This window comes from Emydura macquarii, unplaced genomic scaffold (genome assembly GCF_026122565.2).
Source record: "Emydura macquarii macquarii isolate MOO-44397 ecotype Brisbane River unplaced genomic scaffold, CSIRO-AGI_Emac_v2 contig_2935, whole genome shotgun sequence".
Classification (NCBI taxonomy): Eukaryota; Metazoa; Chordata; order Testudines; family Chelidae; genus Emydura; species Emydura macquarii.
In genome coordinates this window covers 220,529-234,656 of record NW_027133072.1, presented here as the reverse complement: position 1 = coordinate 234,656, position 14,128 = coordinate 220,529, and the positions used below count along the sequence as shown (strand labels likewise).

Sequence of the window (14,128 nt, the reverse complement as noted above, 5' to 3'; positions counted from 1 at the left end):
TCTTTCCCAAGATCCCTTCCCAAAAACAGGGTAAGTGGTTTTTCATGAAGCTTTAAAAAATAAATTCACACAGGACAGAAACTGTCTACCCTAAAGATGACCATAGTAGTTACTAGACTTGGTCAGTCCCATGGTCCATCTAGTAACTCCGAGCACTTTATGAGCAACCAAAAAGGTCCTTTTAGGCTGAAATCGTGCAGCCAACACTAACTGTAGTTGTCACTATGTGCTCCCATGACAATGAAAGTGCAAAATCAAAGGAGCTGCTCTGGGGAACTCCTATGACATTGACATGAGTACAGCACATTCCTCAGCAGCATGGGGCCTAGAAAGAGGCAGGAATTGGATTTTCCTCTCTCTGCTCCTCACCTTTTTCCCAGGAAAGTCAGTCTGCCACAGGATGCTGCATCTAATGGATCTGGGCAGGTTTGGGAGCCTGGAACCTCCCTCCCCATGTATTGCTCCTGCTGCCACGTTCAGTCTCTCTCCCTCCCGCTCTGCCCTCCCCGACTGGGAAGCAGACCACAATGGAACCAACAGCACTAGCTTCTGACCCAAAAATTTCAACCCTGATATGTTGAGCAGCAAGAGGGAGCCAGAACAATTTCCTCTCTCTTTGCAGTAAGTAGAGCAATCTGGCATTACTGTGTTAACCCCACAGCTGCTGGACATGGGCCAGAACCATCAAATTATAGAAATGTAGGCTTGGAAGAGTCCTCAGGGGTCATCTAGTCCAGCCCCCAGTGCTGAGGCAGGACCAATTAAACCCACACCATCCCTGACAGGTATCTATCCAACCTCTTCTGAAAAACCTCCAGTGATGGGGATTCCACAACCTCCCTTGGGAACCTGTTCCAGAACTCAACTAGCCTTAGAGTTGGACAGTTTTTCCCCAGTATCCAATTTAAATTTTCCTTGCTGCAGATTAAACTCATTACTCCTTGTTCTACCTTCTGTGGACGTGGAAAACAATTGATTACAGTTCTCTTTATAACAGGCCTTAATACACTGAAGACTTATCAGGTCCTCCCCTCAGTCTTCTTTTCTCAAGACTAAACATGCCAGTTCTTTTAATCTTTCCTCATAGGCCCGAGTTTCTAGACCTTTTATCATTTTCTTGCTCTCCTCTGGACTAACTCCAATTTGTCCATATTTTTCTTAAAGTGTGGCGCACAGTGCTGGATAAGTACTCCATCTAAGGCCTCACCAGTGCTCGACAGAGTGGAACAATTACCTTCCTTGTCCTACATACAATAATCCTGTTAATCCATCTCAGAATTACAGTAGCCTTCAAAACAATATCACACTGTTGATTCATATTCACTCTGTGATCCAATATAACTCCAGATCCTTTTCAGTAATGCTATTACCTAGCCAGCTATTCCCCATTTTGTAGCTCTGCATTTAATTTCTTCCTAAGTGTAGTACTTTGCACATATCTTTATTTAATCTCATCCTGTTGATTTCAGGCCAATTCTCTAATCTGTCATGGACATTTTGAATTCTAATCTTGTCCTCCAAAGTGCTCGCAACCCCACCCAAGCTGGTGTCATCCACAAATTTTATAAGCACATTCTCCACTCCTTTACACAAGGCATTAAAGAAAATATTGAATAGTACCAAACCCAGGGTAGAGTTTAGCAAGACTTCACCAAATGTATCTTCCCAATTTGTCAGCAAACTGTTGAACAGTACACACCGAGTACAGTGTTTCAACCAGTAATACGAACACCTTATAGTAATTTCATCTAGACCACATTTCCCTACTTCACTTATGAGAATGTCATGTGGGATTTTAAAAGCACAACTAAAATCAAGATATCACATCTACTGCTTCTGCCCTTTCCAGTAGGCCAATAACTCTGTGAAAGAAGGAACATAGGGGTTCTTTGTAATGATTTGTTCTTGACAGGCCATGCTGGCTATTACTTATAATCCTATTATTCTCTAATGCTTACAAATTGATTTTTAAATAATTTGTTCCAGTGTCTTTCCAGGTATTGAAGTTAAGCAGATAGATCTATAATTGCCTGGGTCTCTTTTGTTCCCCTTTTTAAAAAACTGATGTTGTGTTTTCTGTTCTCCAGTCCTCTTTGACCTGACCTGTTCTCCTTGAGATCTCAAAGATAATTACTAAGGCTGGTGTAGACAGAGACCTTACAGCGGGGCAGCTGTATCGCTACAGCTGCACCACTGCAAGGTCTCCCGTGTAGCCGCTCTGTGCTGACGGGAGAGAGCTCTCCCATCAGCCTAATTAAACCACCCCCGATGAGCTGTGGTAGCTATATGGTGTAGATAGCGTTTCCTGCTGACATAGCACCGTCCACACCGGTGCCCCTATCGGTAAAACGTTCGTCGGTTAGGGGGTGCTTTTTTCACATCCTTGACTGACGAAAGTGTAAGTGTAAACAAAGCCTAAGGGTGGGCCTATATAAGCCGGGAGCCCAGCAAAAGAAGAGGCAACTGGGAAAGGCTGCAGTCATTCCCTGAGCAGTGGGAGGAGTGTCTGAAGCAGCAGAGAGGTGTAGCCTGCAGTTGCTCCCTGGGAGGATGGGGTGGTGAAACTGGCAGACTCAGAGAAGGTTAGGAAAGGGCTCCGGGAAATGAAGCAGACTGAGCGCTGACCAGGAGGTCCCTGAGCTGGAACCTGGAGTAGAGGGTGGCCTGGGTTCCCCAACCAGCTACTGGGGAAGTGGCAATGGCAGGGCAATGCAATTGAAGACTGTCTGAGCCTGTTTGGAGAAGACACTCACAACCCCCCACCCTTCCCCCGAAAGCAGAAGCCATGATAGTGACCTAGCTAGAGGGCTGAATCATGAATAGGTTGCAGCAGCTCCTGGGTTGACAGCGGGGCTGCAGATGAAGAGACAGAGGTGGAGGGGTGGCTGGCAACTACAGGGAGAGGCATCAACATGGTGAACTATTTACCAAAACGGCCAGAAGGTGGTGCCACACCTGCGATGAACAGAGCACCTCTTCACACTCCCTTAACCAGATGAAAGTGGCAGCTACCCCTCACTCAGGTTACATGTAAGATAGGACAGCAAAGACACTACCAAGTCCACTCAGGAACTTCGTGTGAGTGTGACAGAGATTTCAGACTCGCACAGCCTAACAAACTGGATGATAGAGTTTGATGCTGTGAGCAAAGAAGACACCAGCTTTTTTTTTTTTTTTTTTTTTGCTCCCTTCTGTGTTCACAGAAACAGGAATGTATAGGTATCTTTGATACAGCTGTGTTTATTTACAAAGTATCAGACTCCATTGTCAAATTCTTCTCCCACCTGCAACCACCCACAGTCCTCAACTGTGGCTATTGACTGACTTCAAAAGGGGTAACACTAGCTCATACAACATGCCTCTGAAAAGGCAACTTTCTACTGGAATTTTTGCTAACCATAGATAATACAGTATTGATAACCCCAGGAATTCAAATAGCAAGTCACGCACCAAAGAACTAGCATTTTAAAAAATGTTAGGGGTTCTTATTTGCCTTTTTTGATTCTGATCTTTTAGGGAATATTTCAAGCTTTTTCCCAAAGCCCTGAAGGTTAGAATTTTTTAAAATCAATCATCATTATTTATGAAAGCAGCAATTTTCAAGCACTCTCTTGATTCCAGAAGATTTTCATATCTCCTTGCCAGCTGGAGCTGTGATGTCTCCCCTGGGCCTGCAGGAGGCACTATAAGTGCCAAGTTACATTTAAATCAGGGTCTAGCCAGCCCCAGCCACGCCCAGCTCAGCCCCTCCAGCTCTCCCTCTCAACTGACTGCACAGAGGTCTCAGCATAGAAAGGATGCTCTTCTAAAAGTAAAGTGGGGGTAGCTCATTTTGACAGAGGAAGATCCCCCTACATCAGAATGAGCTTCCTGAGCAGAAACGAGGAGGTGTAGCTATAAGAAAGTGGGGGATAGCTCCTTCCTCTCTCTCCATCTCCTTTACCCTGTGCTGGAAACTGTTTGGCCCATGCACAAATTCTGCACCTCCCTCCTCTCCAATTTGCCCCCTTTGACCTCCCATTTTCAACAGGTAGCAGAGTCTGATGCCAAGTAAGAGCAAGTTGAGGGCAGCAGATTCAGAAGATGTTACTAAGGGTATGTTTACACTGTCAGCAACTTGGGGATCGATGCAGCAGGATCGATTGAGCGAGTTGTGGACATCTGCTCAATCAATCCTGGAAGTGCTCTCCAGTTGACACCATTAATCCACCTCCCCGAAAGTAAAGGCTGTGTCACCCAGAGGGCATATCACATAGCTTGCATATCTCCTGTCAACTGCAGTTTAGACCAGCCCTATGCATCCTCAAACTGCTGCAGCCTGTTCAGTAACACAAGGCAGCTGATCCTGATGGGCAGCAGATTTTGACACCCACCTGGTCCTCAGCAGCTTCCCCTGGGACGTGCCCAAGGATGACGGCCCTCCTGGGGCAGGTGATGCCAAGGTCAGCGGCACTCCTTCCCCAATCCTCTTGCACCTCCACCTTGTCTTCTACCACAGCAGCTCTGAAACCCTTGGTTCCTGCCATCCCATTTTCCCTGTTTCCTAAACCCCTGCCCTGGCTTTCTTATCCCCCAAACATCCTCATTTATTCTAGCCTATCTGCTCTGCAGGGTCCTCCTCCTCCCTCCCAATCTGCCTCCCACCCCGTCTAGCCCCATCCTGTTTTCTACCTCTAATGTGTCCCGGGCTCCATCTTCTCTACCCCTGGGGTCCTGTCTCCTCATGCCATTTCCCCCTTCTCTAGTGTTAAGAACATAAGAAGGGCCATACTGGGTCAGACCAATGGTCCAGCTAGCTGAGTGTCCTCTCTTCCAAAAGTGGCCACTACCAGATGCTTCAGAGGGAATGAATGGAACAAGGCAATTAAGTGACCCATCCCCTATTGTCTGCACCCAGCTTCTGGCAGTTAGAAGCTTAGGACACCCAGAGAATGGGGTTGCATCACTGACCCTATTGCCTAATAGCCATTGAAGGACCTATCCTCCATGAACTTCTCCAATTCTTTTGGAGCCCCTTTATATTTTTGGCCTTCATAACATATAGTTTTATAGTTTTGGCCTTCATAACATCCCCTTGCAATGAGTTCCACAGGTTTGCTGTCTGAAGTAGTGCTGCCTATTTCATTGTGTGACCCCCTCATGCTTGTGTCATGTCAAGGGGATAAATAACTCTTCCCTATTCACTTTCTCCATACCATTCATGATTTTATAGACCTCTATCATATCCCCCACCCTGGTCCTCTATTTTTCAAGCTGAAAAGTCCCAATCTTTTTAATCTCTCCTCATATGGAAACTGTTCCATACCTGTAATTTTTTTTCTTGCTCTTCCCTTTACTTTTTCCAGTTCTAATTCATCTGTTCTGAGATGAGGCAATGCAGTATTATCAAGGTGTGGGTGCACCAGGGATTTGTATAGTGGCATTGGGAAATGTTCTGTCTTAATTATATATCCCGTTCCAAATGGTTCCTAACATTTAACTTTATGAGTGCCCCTGCATTTTCAGTGGATGTTTTCAGAGAATGACTCCAAGATGACTTTCTGAGTGGTAAGCACTAATTTAGACACCCATCATTTTTACTTATAGCTGGGATGATGTTTTCCAATGTACATTAATTTGCATTTATCAGTATTGAATTTCATCTGCCATTTTGCAGCCCAGAGACCCACTGTAGTGAGATCCCTTTAACTCTTCACAGTCTGCTTTGGATTTAACTATCTTGAGTAATTTTATATCATTTACAAATTTTGCCGTCTCTTTGCTCCCCCTTTTCCCAGCTCACCTGGTAATACCTTGTGCTCCGCTAAGGAGCAAGTCAGGAATTGCTTCTCTTCTTGCAGGTTCCAGAACTAGCTGCTGCAGGCAGCAGTCATTAATGGTATCTAGAATCTTAATCTCAGAATCCCGTCCTGAGGTGACATGTACCTAGTCAACATGGGGATAGTTGAAATCCCCCATTATTAGTGAGTTTTCTGTTATAGCCTGTCTAATCTCCTGGAGCATTTCACCATCACCAGCCTGATCAGGTGGTCGGTAGCATATTCCTACGGCTATACTTATTATTCAAACATGGTATTTCTATCCATAGACATTCCATGGTACAGTTTGATTCATTTAAGTTTGTTATTATATTTGACTAGGCTTTCTTTCCCATACTGTGCCATTCCCCGACCAGCATGGCCTCCTATCATTTTATACCCTGGTATTACTATATCCCTTGATTATCATTGTTCCAACAGTTTTCTTCGATTCCTACTATATAATTTTCCTCATTTAGTACCAGTTCACCCATCTTAGTATTTAGACTTTTAGCATTTGTATACACGTATTTATAACATTTCACACTTTTTAGTTGTCTGCTATTATGTGATGTAATTGAATGTGACACCTTTTCATTCGATTTCTTTTCTCTTCTGTTCCTACCCGGACATTATCAATTTCCATCCTCTCTTTACTAGGATACAGAGAATCTCTGTTAATAAAGCCTCCCCAATGGGATGCCTCTGTCTGCACTGTGCTCCTATACAAACGGTTGGCTTCCCCCCAGCCCTTAGTTTAAAAAAATCCCCTGATCTTTTTAATTATACATGTCAGCAAGCTGGTTCTGTTTTGGTCTAGGTGGAGCCCATCCTTCCTGTATGGGGCCTTCCTTTCTCAAAATGTTCCCCAACTCCTAAAAACCTAAAACCCTCCTTCCTACACCCTTGTTTCATCCACACATTGAGACCCTGCAGTTCTGCCTATCTAACTGGTCTGGCAAGTGGAACTGAAGCATTTCTGAGAATGCTAGCATCAAGATCCTGGACTTTAATCTCTTATTCAGCAGCCTAAATTTGGTTTCCAGGACACCTCTCCCCTATCCTTCCCTATGTCACTGGTACCTATATGTTCCATAACCACCAGCTCCTCCCCAACACTGCACAGAAGCCTGCCTAGATGTCTCAAGAGACTCACATCCAGCAGGCAATTCACCATGAAGTTCTCCCTGTCATCACAAACCCATATATTTTATATTTCTGATTATTTTAATCTCCCATTAGCATTACTTCCAGAGGGGTACTTTTGGTCCCTCGGGTCCTATCCTCCCACCCATCTGCCCCATGATCTCTACCCCACCCATCTAATTCCCCTGTTTTAGTGCCCCCACCCCACTTTTCCCCACACTGGGTCCTGAACCCCACCCCATCTGTCTCATGTGCCCTTGTTTCTCCCCAAGTCCTGATCCCTTTTCCCACACATATCTATTCTCCAGTCCCCCTGTATTATCTTCCCGATTGTTCCACCCATGTATTGCATGGCATCCCCTCCCCCTCAGCTTTATGGCTGGGACCCTGTCTAGCCTAATGCAGCTCTCTGCACCCTAGAGTACCCTTGGATTGACACCCAGAGGGGCTCACTCAGGATGGGGGGAGGGGGGGCCCAGAATCTAGCTGGGTGGGCAGATGGATCCTCACACTGAGTCCCAGCACAAGATTCTACCCCCAAAAAATCACCATGGGGCTGGGCTACCAGCTGCTTGGGGTCAGGGACCCCAGTAGACTCCTTTCAGAAAAGCCTGTAGCTATATTTGCTGCTCTGTCACCATGAAAAGGAGAACAGACTTGGGGAGTCAGGAAGCCAGAAGGGTCACTCCTGTCTTTATGGGACATCCCCTTTGAAACAGGAGTGCTGTTGTTGTAAAGGAGTCGCTTCGGTCCTATACACTTTTACATCAGATCCCACGTGCAGGGGCGGGAGGGGTGTCACCTATCCTTGGGCCCCACCAAAAGTTTACAACCCAGTGCCTACAGAGACTGCTGTGGGGCTGGCTGGGCTGGGCCCCTACTCCCGGTCAGCAACGCCCCCTCTTCCTGCCTGCTGCATAGGCAGCAGCATGGAGCAAGCCAGGCCCCGTGGCCTGCCCAGGGACAGACACCCATCCAGCCCCCCCTACACCTCAGGATAGGATTGGCCACCATGTCCCCACCGCCTCTCACCAGGCTGGGACCAAGCAGCCGCGGCCTAAGCAGGGATGTGGACACAACCTTGCCCCCATCACACAATCCCTGACACCATGGCCGTGCTGCGCAAGCCACCAAAGGTGTTTGAAGGATCATCCCGTTAGGCCGCGGCATCGGTGAGAAACCCTCGTTCCATCGCCGCCCTGCAGCGCGTGACCCTTTCAGGCTGCTCTGCTCAGCCTGCAGCTGCCCTCCCCCGGGGCAGCACTTACTGCGGGGCGTTCGCGCTCCCGGGGCAGGATCGGTCCCTGCAGGCGCTAAGGGGTCAGAGCCTGGCTGTGTCCGTGCGTGCGGGCAGCTGCTCCGGGACCCGCAGACCCGGGAGCAGAGATGGGGCGAGGAGGGGCAGTTTGGGCAGAGTCACTTTCCTGCCCGGCCCCGGCACTTTCCCCGGGTCTCTCCCCTCACCTGCAGTCTGCGGCTCGGGAGCTGGTGTCGGCAGAGCCCGGGGCTGCCCCAGGGGCTGGTTCCAGCCAGCGGAGAAAGTCCCCCCGGGCTGGGCACAGAGGGGCGCTAGTGAAGGGCGCTCCCTGCGCAGACCCGCGGGGGAGCAGCAGAAGCGGCTCAGCCCGAACCCCGCAATCACAATGGAGTCCGGAGACACACGCCACTCCTCCAGCTATACGGAGGAGGCGGCGGCGGCGTCTGACCCAGGAAGTTCAGCCCCCGCCCCGATCTGCTGAAGCCGCTGCCCTCCCTCTGCCCTTGCTACCATCAGAACCTGCTTCCTGGGGGGGAGGATCAGAAAGGGGAGGGTGAAATCAGAAGGGCGGGATGGGTAGAGGGCAGGGGCAGCAGGAGAGAGGCAGACAGGTAACATCAGGGACAGGGTGCAGAAGCTGGGACTGGTTAAGAAAGAAGGAGGAGAAGCTCTTACCACCCGCGTCCCAAGACTAGCATTAAAGGCACAGTGTCGCCCAATACCTAAACAGGGCAGCTCTTCTCTACCTGAAATGATGTACTGAGCTGCTGCTACAGGAGACTGGATTCAGTGAAATATTTCATACACACCTGAACAATTCAGAAATTTCATATGTGTTTTTGGTGTTTGAAAGAATTCTTTCTCAGTTGATGTCAATGTAACATGCAGATGCATACATACCCTCCTAGCAGTTCATGGAGTTGAGCTAGGTGCTTTTCTGATGACCTAAACTGGAGTACTTGTAAATGTGGTTTCCATCCTTCTCCTTGTTTGTTTTACAAATTATATTTATTACTCTTACTGTTCTTAGCACTCTTGATCATTTACCTGGGTTAACATTTTGGATAGGGATAGTACTACAAAGGACCTACCTTCAATCAAACGTCCACGTGACCGTAAGCCCAGCCCTACCCGCCTCTATCACCAGAAGTCCCACACCATCCATTCACCTGGCATCAGTCCCTCCTCGGGTTATGACTTCCTGGTCAAGATGGGCACCTGCCTGGAAGCGGTCGATGCAATCCCTCCGAGAATGCCCCCCTTCCGCTCCCCACCAATGGGACAGGGTTTTGTCCCAGAGGGACCACCCCAAGAGCAGGATTGGCCCCCCCAACGGTCACATGACCAGAAGCGGTCGGTGCGACCCCTCCGCCAATCGGTGGGTACTTCACGCCAAGAGCTGGGATTGGCCCAGCAAGGGTTTTTGAATTTGTGCCAAGAGCTGGGATTGGCCCAGCAAGGTTATGGGGAGGAGCGGGGCGCCTCCATCCCCCAAGTGGAACGGGCTTAGGCCATCCCAGAAGGGAAAGGTGCACCAATGGGGATGTTCGGGTGGTGGCAGCGCAGCCCCTGGAAGTTTTGGGGCCTTTAAAGCGTCTCGTTTTCGAGACCGCATGGTTCACAGCTGTGGAAAAACGCAGAGAGGGGAACATGGATGCCTTCACCACCCCCGTGAGGCCTTCGAGATTTGTTTTGGCTTCTAAATTCTTGGCCCTGAGGTGTAGAAAGCGCTACATTAGCGACAGTTCTGAGGAGGACACCCCTTTGCCCCAGCCTTTGTTCGACACGCCAAAATCCGACCCAAGCGCCCGACAAGCCTGACGGCCTCACGCTGTCCATGCCCGTGGAGGAAGGTGGCTCACAGGAGTCGCCGGCGGGACAGGCCGAAGGAAGAAACGTGTCGCAGGTAAAGGAACGAGCATGATTCCAAAATCAGAATAGAAGACATAGAAACTGAAACCTCAACGTAAAAGTTAAGGCTGAAGGAAATGTCATATGCAGTTTGTACCTCGGTATAACCTGGTCAGCAAGAAGATTCAGAGGAATAAATGTTTTCAAGCCTTGTAAGCAACAGTCTTACATAGTTAAATGAACACAAACTAGACAAAAAAACCACACTGTGAAGAGCAAAATAGTGCTGGACAGAAAAGCAAGGGGATGCAAAGGAACAAGACAAATAAATGATAAATTTGCATCTTCTCCCATATTTTTTAATCATTATCTTTCTAAGAAATATGAAGTTAGCTGGAAATTCCATTGAATACCTAAACGTCTCATTAGAGTTTGCATCTGTGCTAAATGAAAATAAACATGACAACTGACAACTCAATCTGTTACAACAATACTGACGTTAAGTGTTACTATGCAATTACATACACTTTGATTCTGGTCCCTGGATTAATAGGGAACTTTTTAGCTCTGTGGATCTTTTATGGCTACATGAAAGAAACTAAAAGGGCTGTGATATTTATGATCAATCTAGCCATTGCTGATTTAGCACAAGTTTTATCCCTGCCTCTAGGATTTTCTATTACGTGTCTAGAACATGGCCCTTTGGAGAAGGCGTCTGCATATTTTGTTTCTACCTTAAGTATGTAAATATGTATGCAAGCATCTACTTCTTGGTTTGCATCAGCGTAAGACAATTTTTGTTTCTTATGTATCCCTTCAAGTTCAGTGACTGCAAACGCATATATGATGTATGTAAGAGAGCAATATGATTGCTCTGAGCTCCAGTATGAAACTGGAAATAAACCAGTTGAGAGTCTCTGGGTTAAGATTAGAAGCAAGAACAATAAGGGTGATGTTGTGGTGGGTGTCTGTTATAGACCACCAGACCAGGAGGACGGGGGAGATGAGGCTTTCTTCGGTCAACTAGGGAAAGTTTCCAGTTCACAGGACCTGATTCTCATGGGGGACTTCAATCACCCAGACATCTGCTTGGAGAGCAATACAGCAGAGTACAACAATCCAGGAAGTTTTTGGAGAGTGTTGTAGACAACTTCCTGGTGCAAGTGGTGGAGCAACCAACTAGGGGCCATGCTTCTCTTGACCTCCTGCTCACAAACAGAGAAGATTTGGTAGGGGAAGTAGAAGTGTGTGGCAACCTAGGCAGCAGTGACCATGAGATGGTCGAGTTCAGGATTCTGACAAAAGGAAGAAAGGAGAACTGCAGGATACGGACCATGGACTTCAGAAAAGCTGACTTTGACTCCCTCAGGGAGATGATGGACAGGATCCCCTGGGAGGCTAATATGAGGGGGAAAGGAATCCAAGAGAACTGGCTGTATTTTAAAGAAACCTTATTGAGGGCACAGGAGCAAACCATCCCGATGTGCAGAAAGAATAGCAAATATGGTAGGCGTCCAGCTTGGCTTAACAAAGAAGTCTTTGGTGAACTTAAACACAAAAAAGAAGCTTACAAGAAGTGGAAGCTTGGTCAGATGACTAGGGAGGATTATAAAAATGCTGCTCGAACATGCAGGAATGAAATCAGGAAGGCCAAAGCACAATTAGAGTTGCAGCTAGCAAGGGACGTGAAGGGGAACAAGAAGGTTTCTACAGGTATGTTACCAACAAGAGGAAGATTAGGGAAAGTGTGGGCCCCTTACAGAATGGGGGAGGCAACCTAGTGACAGAGGATATGGAGAAAGCTGAGGTACTCAATGCCTTTTTTGCCTGTCTTCACAGACAAGGTCAGCTCCCAGACTGCTGCACTGGGCGGCACAGTATGGGAAGGAGGTGAACATCCCGCAGTGCTGAAGGAACAGGTCCAAGACTATTTAGAAAGATTGGACATACACAAGTCCATGGGGCCAGATGGAATGCACCCGAGGGTGCTGAGGGAGTTGGCTGATGTGGTTTCAGAGACATTGGCTATTATCTTTGAAAGCTCGTGGCAATTGGGGGAGGTCCCTGATGACAGGAAAAAAGCAAATATAGTGCCCATCTTTAAGAAAGGGAGGAAAGAAGAGCCGGGGAACTACAGACCGGTCAGCCATACCACAATCCCTGGAAAAATCATGGAGCAGGTCCTCAAGAAATCCATTTTAAAGCACTTGGAAGAGAGGAAGGTGATCAGGAACAGTCAACATGGATTCACCAAGGGAAAGTCATGCCTGACCAACATGACTGCTTTCTATGAAGAGGTGACTAGCTCTGTGGATATGGGGAAAGCAGTGGAGGTGATATACTTTGACTTTAGCAAAGCTTTTGATACGGTCTGTCACAGTATTCTTTTCAGCAAGTTAAAAAAGTATGGGTTGGATGAATGGACTGTAAAATGGATCGAGAACTGGCTAGAGCATAGGGCTCAATGAGTAGTGATCAATAGCTGTATGTCTAGCTGGCAGCCGGTCACAAGTGGGGTGCCCCAGAGGTCGGTCCTGGGATCGGTTTTGTTCAACATCTTCATTAATTATATGGATGATGGGGTAAATTGCACCCTCAGCAAGTTTGCAGATGACACTAAGCTGGGGGGACTGGTAGATACCCTGGAACGTAGGAATAGGATACAGAAGGACTTAAACAAACTGGAGGATTGGGCCAAAAGAAATCTGATGAGGTTCAACAAGGACAAGTGCAGAGTCCTGCACTTAGGACAGAAGAATCTGATGCACAGTTACAGACTGGGGACCGATGAGCTAGGCAGCAGTTCTTCAGAAAAGGAGCTGGGGGTAACAGTGGATAAGAAGCTGGATACAAGCCAGCAGTGTGCCCTGGTTGCCAAGAAGACTAATAGCATATTGGGCTGCATTAGTAGGAGCATTGCCAGCAGGACGCGGGAAGTGATTATTCCCCTCTAGTCAGCATTTGGTGAGGCCGCATTTGGAGTATTGTGTCCAGTTTTGGGCCCCCCACTACAAAAAGGATGTGGAGAAGTTAGAGAGAGTCCAGCGGAGGGCAACAAAGATGATTAGGGGGCTGGAGCACAAGACATATGAGGAGAGGCTGAGGGAACTAGGCTTGTTTAGCCTGCAGAAGAGAAGAATGAGGGGGGATTTGATAGCAGCATTTAACTACCTGAAAGGGGGTTCCGGGGAGGATGGAGCTAGGCTGTTGTCAGTGGTGGCAGACGACAGAACAAGGAGCAAGGGTCTCAAGTTGCAGGAGGGGAGGTCTAGGTTGGACATTAGGAAAAAGTTTTTCCCTAGGAGGGTGGTGAAGCACTGGAATGGGTTACCTAGGGAGGTGGTGGAATCTCCATCTTAGAGGTTTTTAAGATGCGGCTTGACAAAACCATTGCTGGGATTATTTAGCTAAATTTAGTCCTGCTTTGAGCAGGGGGTTGGACTAGATGACCTCCTGAGGTCCCTTCCAACTCTGTGATTCTATAATTCTATGTGTACATCAGTATCGCAGGGTGGATTGTAGTCTGCATTGGCTGTTTGCCTTTTCCTATTCTAAGATTTAACTATAGTGAGATGAATATCAGTAATAAGTGCTTTGCAGACCTCCCCATAAATGATATTAAACTTTCCAACTCCATTGTGATGATGACCATAGGTGAGATGATTGGGTTTGTAACCCCTCTGCTGATAATTCTGTATTGCTCTTGGAAGACTATCCTATCATTAAAAGAAAAGAATTCCATTTCCCATGACTTTGGAGAGAAAAAAAAGGCTTTAAAGATGATCCTCACCTGTGCTGTGGTATTTCTGATTTGCTTTGCACCTTATCATATCAGTTTTCCTTTAGATTTCCTTGTTAAATCACATCAGATAAAAAAAACCCACATGCCCGAAATGTGATTTCAATATTTCTTGCAGTGGCTTTGTGTCTTGCCAGTTTGAATTCCTGTGTAGACCCAGTCATATACTACTTTACTACAGATGAATTCAGAAGACGACTTTCAAGACAAGATTTGCATGACAGTATTCAGTTACACAACAGAAGTTATGCGAAAAAGCACTGCAGAACTGTGTAA

The 14,128-nt window shown here is 47.3% G+C and overlaps 1 pseudogene; it reads left to right on the top strand.

The window, feature by feature from the left end:
* The first annotated feature begins 8,053 nt into the window (after positions 1-8,053).
* LOC137167556 (probable G-protein coupled receptor 174) lies at positions 8,054-14,128 on the top strand (annotated as a pseudogene).